The following is a 10,000-nucleotide window of genomic DNA, read 5'->3' as shown; positions in this document are numbered from 1 at the left end:
GCGCACCCTTTTCTCGGTGGCTGGCGGGCGAGAGAGTGCTGCGTCGCCGGCATCGGCGTCGAAAGAAGCCGAGCCGAAAAAAGTTAAAGTACAAACGTGCAAGCATACTAACCTAACCCTAGGTAAGGCATGTCAGAGCGAAAGACAGTAATTTCGAATGAGCCATGAAAGAGCGGTGCGGGGCCGGTCGGAGCGCACCCTTTTCTCGGTGGCTGGCGGGCGAGAGAGTGCTGCGTCGCCGGCATCGGCGTCGAAAGAAGCCGAGCCAAAAAAAGTTAAAGTACAAACGTGCAAGCATACTAACCTAACCCTAGGTAAGGCATGTCAGAGCGAAAGACAGTAAACTCGAATGAGCCATGAAAGAGCGGTGCGGGGCCGGTCGGAGCGCACCCTTTTCTCGGTGGCTGGCGGGCGAGAGAGTGCTGCGTCGCCGGCATCGGCGTCGAAAGAAGCCGAGCCAAAAAAAGTTAAAGTACAAACGTGCAAGCATACTAACCTAACCCTAGGTAAGGCATGTCAGAGCGAAAGACAGTAATTTCGAATGAGCCAAGAAAGAGCGGTGCGGGGCCGGTCGGAGCGCACCCTTTTCTAGGTGGCTGGCGGGCGAGAGAGTGCTGCGTCGCCGGCATCGGCGTCGAAAGAAGCCGAGCCAAAAAAAGTTAAAGTACAAACGTGCAAGCATACTAACCTAACCCTAGGTAAGGCATGTCAGAGCGAAAGACAGTAATTTCGAATGAGCCATGAAAGAGCGGTGCGGGGCCGGTCGGAGCGCACCCTTTTCTCGGTGGCTGGCGGGCGAGAGAGTGCTGCGTCGCCGGCATCGGCGTCGAAAGAAGCCGAGCCGAAAAAAGTTAAAGTACAAACGTGCAAGCATACTAACCTAACCCTAGGTAAGGCATGTCAGAGCGAAAGACAGTAATTTCGAATGAGCCAAGAAAGAGCGGTGCGGGGCCGGTCGGAGCGCACCCTTTTCTCGGTGGCTGGCGGGCGAGAGAGTGCTGCGTCGCCGGCATCGGCGTCGAAAGAAGCCGAGCCGAAAAAAGTTAAAGTACAAACGTGCAAGCATACTAACCTAACCCTAGGTAAGGCATGTCAGAGCGAAAGACAGTAAACTCGAATGAGCCATGAAAGAGCGGTGCGGGGCCGGTCGGAGCGCACCCTTTTCTCGGTGGCTGGCGGGCGAGAGAGTGCTGCGTCGCCGGCATCGGCGTCGAAAGAAGCCGAGCCGAAAAAAGTTAAAGTACAAACGTGCAAGCATACTAACCTAACCCTAGGTAAGGCATGTCAGAGCGAAAGACAGTAATTTCGAATGAGCCATGAAAGAGCGGTGCGGGGCCGGTCGGAGCGCACCCTTTTCTCGGTGGCTGGCGGGCGAGAGAGTGCTGCGTCGCCGGCATCGGCGTCGAAAGAAGCCGAGCCGAAAAAAGTTAAAGTACAAACGTGCAAGCATACTAACCTAACCCTAGGTAAGGCATGTCAGAGCGAAAGACAGTAATTTCGAATGAGCCAAGAAAGAGCGGTGCGGGGCCGGTCGGAGCGCACCCTTTTCTCGGTGGCTGGCGGGCGAGAGAGTGCTGCGTCGCCGGCATCGGCGTCGAAAGAAGCCGAGCCGAAAAAAGTTAAAGTACAAACGTGCAAGCATACTAACCTAACCCTAGGTAAGGCATGTCAGAGCGAAAGACAGTAATTTCGAATGAGCCAAGAAAGAGCGGTGCGGGGCCGGTCGGAGCGCACCCTTTTCTCGGTGGCTGGCGGGCGAGAGAGTGCTGCGTCGCCGGCATCGGCGTCGAAAGAAGCCGAGCCGAAAAAAGTTAATGTACAAACGTGCAAGCATACTAACCTAACCCTAGGTAAGGCATGTCAGAGCGAAAGACAGTAAACTCGAATGAGCCATGAAAGAGCGGTGCGGGGCCGGTCGGAGCGCACCCTTTTCTCGGTGGCTGGCGGGCGAGAGAGTGCTGCGTCGCCGGCATCGGCGTCGAAAGAAGCCGAGCCGAAAAAAGTTAAAGTACAAACGTGCAAGCATACTAACCTAACCCTAGGTAAGGCATGTCAGAGCGAAAGACAGTAATTTCGAATGAGCCAAGAAAGAGCGGTGCGGGGCCGGTCGGAGCGCACCCTTTTCTCGGTGGCTGGCGGGCGAGAGAGTGCTGCGTCGCCGGCATCGGCGTCGAAAGAAGCCGAGCCGAAAAAAGTTAAAGTACAAACGTGCAAGCATACTAACCTAACCCTAGGTAAGGCATGTCAGAGCGAAAGACAGTAAACTCGAATGAGCCATGAAAGAGCGGTGCGGGGCCGGTCGGAGCGCACCCTTTTCTCGGTGGCTGGCGGGCGAGAGAGTGCTGCGTCGCCGGCATCGGCGTCGAAAGAAGCCGAGCCAAAAAAAGTTAAAGTACAAACGTGCAAGCATACTAACCTAACCCTAGGTAAGGCATGTCAGAGCGAAAGACAGTAATTTCGAATGAGCCAAGAAAGAGCGGTGCGGGGCCGGTCGGAGCGCACCCTTTTCTAGGTGGCTGGCGGGCGAGAGAGTGCTGCGTCGCCGGCATCGGCGTCGAAAGAAGCCGAGCCAAAAAAAGTTAAAGTACAAACGTGCAAGCATACTAACCTAACCCTAGGTAAGGCATGTCAGAGCGAAAGACAGTAATTTCGAATGAGCCATGAAAGAGCGGTGCGGGGCCGGTCGGAGCGCACCCTTTTCTCGGTGGCTGGCGGGCGAGAGAGTGCTGCGTCGCCGGCATCGGCGTCGAAAGAAGCCGAGCCGAAAAAAGTTAAAGTACAAACGTGCAAGCATACTAACCTAACCCTAGGTAAGGCATGTCAGAGCGAAAGACAGTAATTTCGAATGAGCCAAGAAAGAGCGGTGCGGGGCCGGTCGGAGCGCACCCTTTTCTAGGTGGCTGGCGGGCGAGAGAGTGCTGCGTCGCCGGCATCGGCGTCGAAAGAAGCCGAGCCAAAAAAAGTTAAAGTACAAACGTGCAAGCATACTAACCTTACCCTAGGTAAGGCATGTCAGAGCGAAAGACAGTAATTTCGAATGAGCCATGAAAGAGCGGTGCGGGGCCGGTCGGAGCGCACCCTTTTCTCGGTGGCTGGCGGGCGAGAGAGTGCTGCGTCGCCGGCATCGGCGTCGAAAGAAGCCGAGCCGAAAAAAGTTAAAGTACAAAAGTGCAAGCATACTAACCTAACCCTAGGTAAGGCATGTCAGAGCGAAAGACAGTAATTTCGAATGAGCCAAGAAAGAGCGGTGCGGGGCCGGTCGGAGCGCACCCTTTTCTCGGTGGCTGGCGGGCGAGAGAGTGCTGCGTCGCCGGCATCGGCGTCGAAAGAAGCCGAGCCGAAAAAAGTTAAAGTACAAACGTGCAAGCATACTAACCTAACCCTAGGTAAGGCATGTCAGAGCGAAAGACAGTAATTTCGAATGAGCCATGAAAGAGCGGTGCGGGGCCGGTCGGAGCGCACCCTTTTCTCGGTGGCTGGCGGGCGAGAGAGTGCTGCGTCGCCGGCATCGGCGTCGAAAGAAGCCGAGCCAAAAAAAGTTAAAGTACAAACGTGCAAGCATACTAACCTAACCCTAGGTAAGGCATGTCAGAGCGAAAGACAGTAATTTCGAATGAGCCAAGAAAGAGCGGTGCGGGGCCGGTCGGAGCGCACCCTTTTCTAGGTGGCTGGCGGGCGAGAGAGTGCTGCGTCGCCGGCATCGGCGTCGAAAGAAGCCGAGCCAAAAAAAGTTAAAGTACAAACGTGCAAGCATACTAACCTAACCCTAGGTAAGGCATGTCAGAGCGAAAGACAGTAATTTCGAATGAGCCATGAAAGAGCGGTGCGGGGCCGGTCGGAGCGCACCCTTTTCTCGGTGGCTGGCGGGCGAGAGAGTGCTGCGTCGCCGGCATCGGCGTCGAAAGAAGCCGAGCCGAAAAAAGTTAAAGTACAAACGTGCAAGCATACTAACCTAACCCTAGGTAAGGCATGTCAGAGCGAAAGACAGTAATTTCGAATGAGCCAAGAAAGAGCGGTGCGGGGCCGGTCGGAGCGCACCCTTTTCTCGGTGGCTGGCGGGCGAGAGAGTGCTGCGTCGCCGGCATCGGCGTCGAAAGAAGCCGAGCCGAAAAAAGTTAAAGTACAAACGTGCAAGCATACTAACCTAACCCTAGGTAAGGCATGTCAGAGCGAAAGACAGTAAACTCGAATGAGCCATGAAAGAGCGGTGCGGGGCCGGTCGGAGCGCACCCTTTTCTCGGTGGCTGGCGGGCGAGAGAGTGCTGCGTCGCCGGCATCGGCGTCGAAAGAAGCCGAGCCGAAAAAAGTTAAAGTACAAACGTGCAAGCATACTAACCTAACCCTAGGTAAGGCATGTCAGAGCGAAAGACAGTAATTTCGAATGAGCCATGAAAGAGCGGTGCGGGGCCGGTCGGAGCGCACCCTTTTCTCGGTGGCTGGCGGGCGAGAGAGTGCTGCGTCGCCGGCATCGGCGTCGAAAGAAGCCGAGCCGAAAAAAGTTAAAGTACAAACGTGCAAGCATACTAACCTAACCCTAGGTAAGGCATGTCAGAGCGAAAGACAGTAATTTCGAATGAGCCAAGAAAGAGCGGTGCGGGGCCGGTCGGAGCGCACCCTTTTCTCGGTGGCTGGCGGGCGAGAGAGTGCTGCGTCGCCGGCATCGGCGTCGAAAGAAGCCGAGCCGAAAAAAGTTAAAGTACAAACGTGCAAGCATACTAACCTAACCCTAGGTAAGGCATGTCAGAGCGAAAGACAGTAATTTCGAATGAGCCAAGAAAGAGCGGTGCGGGGCCGGTCGGAGCGCACCCTTTTCTCGGTGGCTGGCGGGCGAGAGAGTGCTGCGTCGCCGGCATCGGCGTCGAAAGAAGCCGAGCCGAAAAAAGTTAATGTACAAACGTGCAAGCATACTAACCTAACCCTAGGTAAGGCATGTCAGAGCGAAAGACAGTAAACTCGAATGAGCCATGAAAGAGCGGTGCGGGGCCGGTCGGAGCGCACCCTTTTCTCGGTGGCTGGCGGGCGAGAGAGTGCTGCGTCGCCGGCATCGGCGTCGAAAGAAGCCGAGCCGAAAAAAGTTAAAGTACAAACGTGCAAGCATACTAACCTAACCCTAGGTAAGGCATGTCAGAGCGAAAGACAGTAATTTCGAATGAGCCAAGAAAGAGCGGTGCGGGGCCGGTCGGAGCGCACCCTTTTCTAGGTGGCTGGCGGGCGAGAGAGTGCTGCGTCGCCGGCATCGGCGTCGAAAGAAGCCGAGCCAAAAAAAGTTAAAGTACAAACGTGCAAGCATACTAACCTAACCCTAGGTAAGGCATGTCAGAGCGAAAGACAGTAATTTCGAATGAGCCAAGAAAGAGCGGTGCGGGGCCGGTCGGAGCGCACCCTTTTCTCGGTGGCTGGCGGGCGAGAGAGTGCTGCGTCGCCGGCATCGGCGTCGAAAGAAGCCGAGCCGAAAAAAGTTAATGTACAAACGTGCAAGCATACTAACCTAACCCTAGGTAAGGCATGTCAGAGCGAAAGACAGTAAACTCGAATGAGCCATGAAAGAGCGGTGCGGGGCCGGTCGGAGCGCACCCTTTTCTCGGTGGCTGGCGGGCGAGAGAGTGCTGCGTCGCCGGCATCGGCGTCGAAAGAAGCCGAGCCGAAAAAAGTTAAAGTACAAACGTGCAAGCATACTAACCTAACCCTAGGTAAGGCATGTCAGAGCGAAAGACAGTAATTTCGAATGAGCCATGAAAGAGCGGTGCGGGGCCGGTCGGAGCGCACCCTTTTCTCGGTGGCTGGCGGGCGAGAGAGTGCTGCGTCGCCGGCATCGGCGTCGAAAGAAGCCGAGCCGAAAAAAGTTAAAGTACAAACGTGCAAGCATACTAACCTAACCCTAGGTAAGGCATGTCAGAGCGAAAGACAGTAAACTCGAATGAGCCATGAAAGAGCGGTGCGGGGCCGGTCGGAGCGCACCCTTTTCTCGGTGGCTGGCGGGCGAGAGAGTGCTGCGTCGCCGGCATCGGCGTCGAAAGAAGCCGAGCCAAAAAAAGTTAAAGTACAAACGTGCAAGCATACTAACCTAACCCTAGGTAAGGCATGTCAGAGCGAAAGACAGTAATTTCGAATGAGCCAAGAAAGAGCGGTGCGGGGCCGGTCGGAGCGCACCCTTTTCTAGGTGGCTGGCGGGCGAGAGAGTGCTGCGTCGCCGGCATCGGCGTCGAAAGAAGCCGAGCCGAAAAAAGTTAAAGTACAAACGTGCAAGCATACTAACCTAACCCTAGGTAAGGCATGTCAGAGCGAAAGACAGTAATTTCGAATGAGCCAAGAAAGAGCGGTGCGGGGCCGGTCGGAGCGCACCCTTTTCTAGGTGGCTGGCGGGCGAGAGAGTGCTGCGTCGCCGGCATCGGCGTCGAAAGAAGCCGAGCCAAAAAAAGTTAAAGTACAAACGTGCAAGCATACTAACCTAACCCTAGGTAAGGCATGTCAGAGCGAAAGACAGTAATTTCGAATGAGCCATGAAAGAGCGGTGCGGGGCCGGTCGGAGCGCACCCTTTTCTCGGTGGCTGGCGGGCGAGAGAGTGCTGCGTCGCCGGCATCGGCGTCGAAAGAAGCCGAGCCGAAAAAAGTTAAAGTACAAAAGTGCAAGCATACTAACCTAACCCTAGGTAAGGCATGTCAGAGCGAAAGACAGTAATTTCGAATGAGCCAAGAAAGAGCGGTGCGGGGCCGGTCGGAGCGCACCCTTTTCTCGGTGGCTGGCGGGCGAGAGAGTGCTGCGTCGCCGGCATCGGCGTCGAAAGAAGCCGAGCCGAAAAAAGTTAAAGTACAAACGTGCAAGCATACTAACCTAACCCTAGGTAAGGCATGTCAGAGCGAAAGACAGTAATTTCGAATGAGCCATGAAAGAGCGGTGCGGGGCCGGTCGGAGCGCACCCTTTTCTCGGTGGCTGGCGGGCGAGAGAGTGCTGCGTCGCCGGCATCGGCGTCGAAAGAAGCCGAGCCAAAAAAAGTTAAAGTACAAACGTGCAAGCATACTAACCTAACCCTAGGTAAGGCATGTCAGAGCGAAAGACAGTAATTTCGAATGAGCCAAGAAAGAGCGGTGCGGGGCCGGTCGGAGCGCACCCTTTTCTAGGTGGCTGGCGGGCGAGAGAGTGCTGCGTCGCCGGCATCGGCGTCGAAAGAAGCCGAGCCAAAAAAAGTTAAAGTACAAACGTGCAAGCATACTAACCTAACCCTAGGTAAGGCATGTCAGAGCGAAAGACAGTAATTTCGAATGAGCCATGAAAGAGCGGTGCGGGGCCGGTCGGAGCGCACCCTTTTCTCGGTGGCTGGCGGGCGAGAGAGTGCTGCGTCGCCGGCATCGGCGTCGAAAGAAGCCGAGCCGAAAAAAGTTAAAGTACAAACGTGCAAGCATACTAACCTAACCCTAGGTAAGGCATGTCAGAGCGAAAGACAGTAATTTCGAATGAGCCAAGAAAGAGCGGTGCGGGGCCGGTCGGAGCGCACCCTTTTCTCGGTGGCTGGCGGGCGAGAGAGTGCTGCGTCGCCGGCATCGGCGTCGAAAGAAGCCGAGCCGAAAAAAGTTAAAGTACAAACGTGCAAGCATACTAACCTAACCCTAGGTAAGGCATGTCAGAGCGAAAGACAGTAAACTCGAATGAGCCATGAAAGAGCGGTGCGGGGCCGGTCGGAGCGCACCCTTTTCTCGGTGGCTGGCGGGCGAGAGAGTGCTGCGTCGCCGGCATCGGCGTCGAAAGAAGCCGAGCCGAAAAAAGTTAAAGTACAAACGTGCAAGCATACTAACCTAACCCTAGGTAAGGCATGTCAGAGCGAAAGACAGTAATTTCGAATGAGCCATGAAAGAGCGGTGCGGGGCCGGTCGGAGCGCACTCTTTTCTCGGTGGCTGGCGGGCGAGAGAGTGCTGCGTCGCCGGCATCGGCGTCGAAAGAAGCCGAGCCAAAAAAAGTTAAAGTACAAACGTGCAAGCATACTAACCTAACCCTAGGTAAGGCATGTCAGAGCGAAAGACAGTAAACTCGAATGAGCCATGAAAGAGCGGTGCGGGGCCGGTCGGAGCGCACCCTTTTCTCGGTGGCTGGCGGGCGAGAGAGTGCTGCGTCGCCGGCATCGGCGTCGAAAGAAGCCGAGCCGAAAAAAGTTAAAGTACAAACGTGCAAGCATACTAACCTAACCCTAGGTAAGGCATGTCAGAGCGAAAGACAGTAATTTCGAATGAGCCAAGAAAGAGCGGTGCGGGGCCGGTCGGAGCGCACCCTTTTCTAGGTGGCTGGCGAGAGAGTGCTGCGTCGCCGGCATCGGCGTCGAAAGAAGCCGAGCCAAAAAAAGTTAAAGTACAAACGTGCAAGCATACTAACCTAACCCTAGGTAAGGCATGTCAGAGCGAAAGACAGTAATTTCGAATGAGCCATGAAAGAGCGGTGCGGGGCCGGTCGGAGCGCACCCTTTTCTCGGTGGCTGGCGGGCGAGAGAGTGCTGCGTCGCCGGCATCGGCGTCGAAAGAAGCCGAGCCGAAAAAAGTTAAAGTACAAACGTGCAAGCATACTAACCTAACCCTAGGTAAGGCATGTCAGAGCGAAAGACAGTAATTTCGAATGAGCCAAGAAAGAGCGGTGCGGGGCCGGTCGGAGCGCACCCTTTTCTCGGTGGCTGGCGGGCGAGAGAGTGCTGCGTCGCCGGCATCGGCGTCGAAAGAAGCCGAGCCGAAAAAAGTTAAAGTACAAACGTGCAAGCATACTAACCTAACCCTAGGTAAGGCATGTCAGAGCGAAAGACAGTAAACTCGAATGAGCCATGAAAGAGCGGTGCGGGGCCGGTCGGAGCGCACCCTTTTCTCGGTGGCTGGCGGGCGAGAGAGTGCTGCGTCGCCGGCATCGGCGTCGAAAGAAGCCGAGCCGAAAAAAGTTAAAGTACAAACGTGCAAGCATACTAACCTAACCCTAGGTAAGGCATGTCAGAGCGAAAGACAGTAATTTCGAATGAGCCATGAAAGAGCGGTGCGGGGCCGGTCGGAGCGCACCCTTTTCTCGGTGGCTGGCGGGCGAGAGAGTGCTGCGTCGCCGGCATCGGCGTCGAAAGAAGCCGAGCCAAAAAAAGTTAAAGTACAAACGTGCAAGCATACTAACCTAACCCTAGGTAAGGCATGTCAGAGCGAAAGACAGTAAACTCGAATGAGCCATGAAAGAGCGGTGCGGGGCCGGTCGGAGCGCACCCTTTTCTCGGTGGCTGGCGGGCGAGAGAGTGCTGCGTCGCCGGCATCGGCGTCGAAAGAAGCCGAGCCGAAAAAAGTTAAAGTACAAACGTGCAAGCATACTAACCTAACCCTAGGTAAGGCATGTCAGAGCGAAAGACAGTAATTTCGAATGAGCCAAGAAAGAGCGGTGCGGGGCCGGTCGGAGCGCACCCTTTTCTAGGTGGCTGGCGGGCGAGAGAGTGCTGCGTCGCCGGCATCGGCGTCGAAAGAAGCCGAGCCGAAAAAAGTTAAAGTACAAACGCGATGCTAATGAGCGAGCCGTTGTCTCGACTAATATGTAGGGGGCGTTCGATCGAGCGTCTGGCTTGAGCGCTTGTCGGCCTAGCAGAACGGTCGCATTGTTATGCCCGGGTTTTAGGCACCGCTGCAGGCGGCCGGCAGAGCTCTTGTTTGTGCGAAACTGAATGGATCGAGCCCGAGAGAGGGCGAGCAAAGAAAAAACGCAAATCGCTCCGCCTGGCACTGCCGGCGAGAGCGTGGACGTCGCGGCCAGCGACTGTCGAAGCCGAGTACGGCCGCAGGCGATCGCCTCGGTCTTAAACGAATGCGACGAGCACGCGCCGGGCGGCCCAGCAAGGGCCGAGCGCAGCTGTCGCAGCTATCTGGTTGATCCTGCCAGTAGTGATATGCTTGTCTCAAAGATTAAGCCATGCAGGTGCAAGTACGAGTTCTCGTAAAGCGAAACTGCGAATGGCTCATTAAATCAGTCTTGGTTTATTTGGTCTCGTAAGCGAAGTGGA

At 55.7% G+C, this 10,000-nt stretch overlaps 1 non-coding gene across 1 annotated transcript in view; it reads left to right on the top strand.

The window, feature by feature from the left end:
* The first annotated feature begins 9,859 nt into the window (after positions 1-9,859).
* Positions 9,860-10,000, top strand: part of LOC144419051 (small subunit ribosomal RNA) — a 1,810-nt gene continuing 1,669 nt past the window's right edge. The window contains exon 1 of the ribosomal RNA XR_013473815.1: positions 9,860-10,000. This exon is cut by the window's right edge and continues 1,669 nt beyond it. This is a non-coding gene — a ribosomal RNA (small subunit ribosomal RNA).

The sequence above is a fragment of the Styela clava genome, unplaced genomic scaffold (genome assembly GCF_964204865.1).
Source record: "Styela clava unplaced genomic scaffold, kaStyClav1.hap1.2 HAP1_SCAFFOLD_28, whole genome shotgun sequence".
NCBI lineage: Eukaryota > Metazoa > Chordata > Ascidiacea > Stolidobranchia > Styelidae > Styela > Styela clava.
This window is presented reverse-complemented; position numbering and strand designations above follow the sequence as displayed.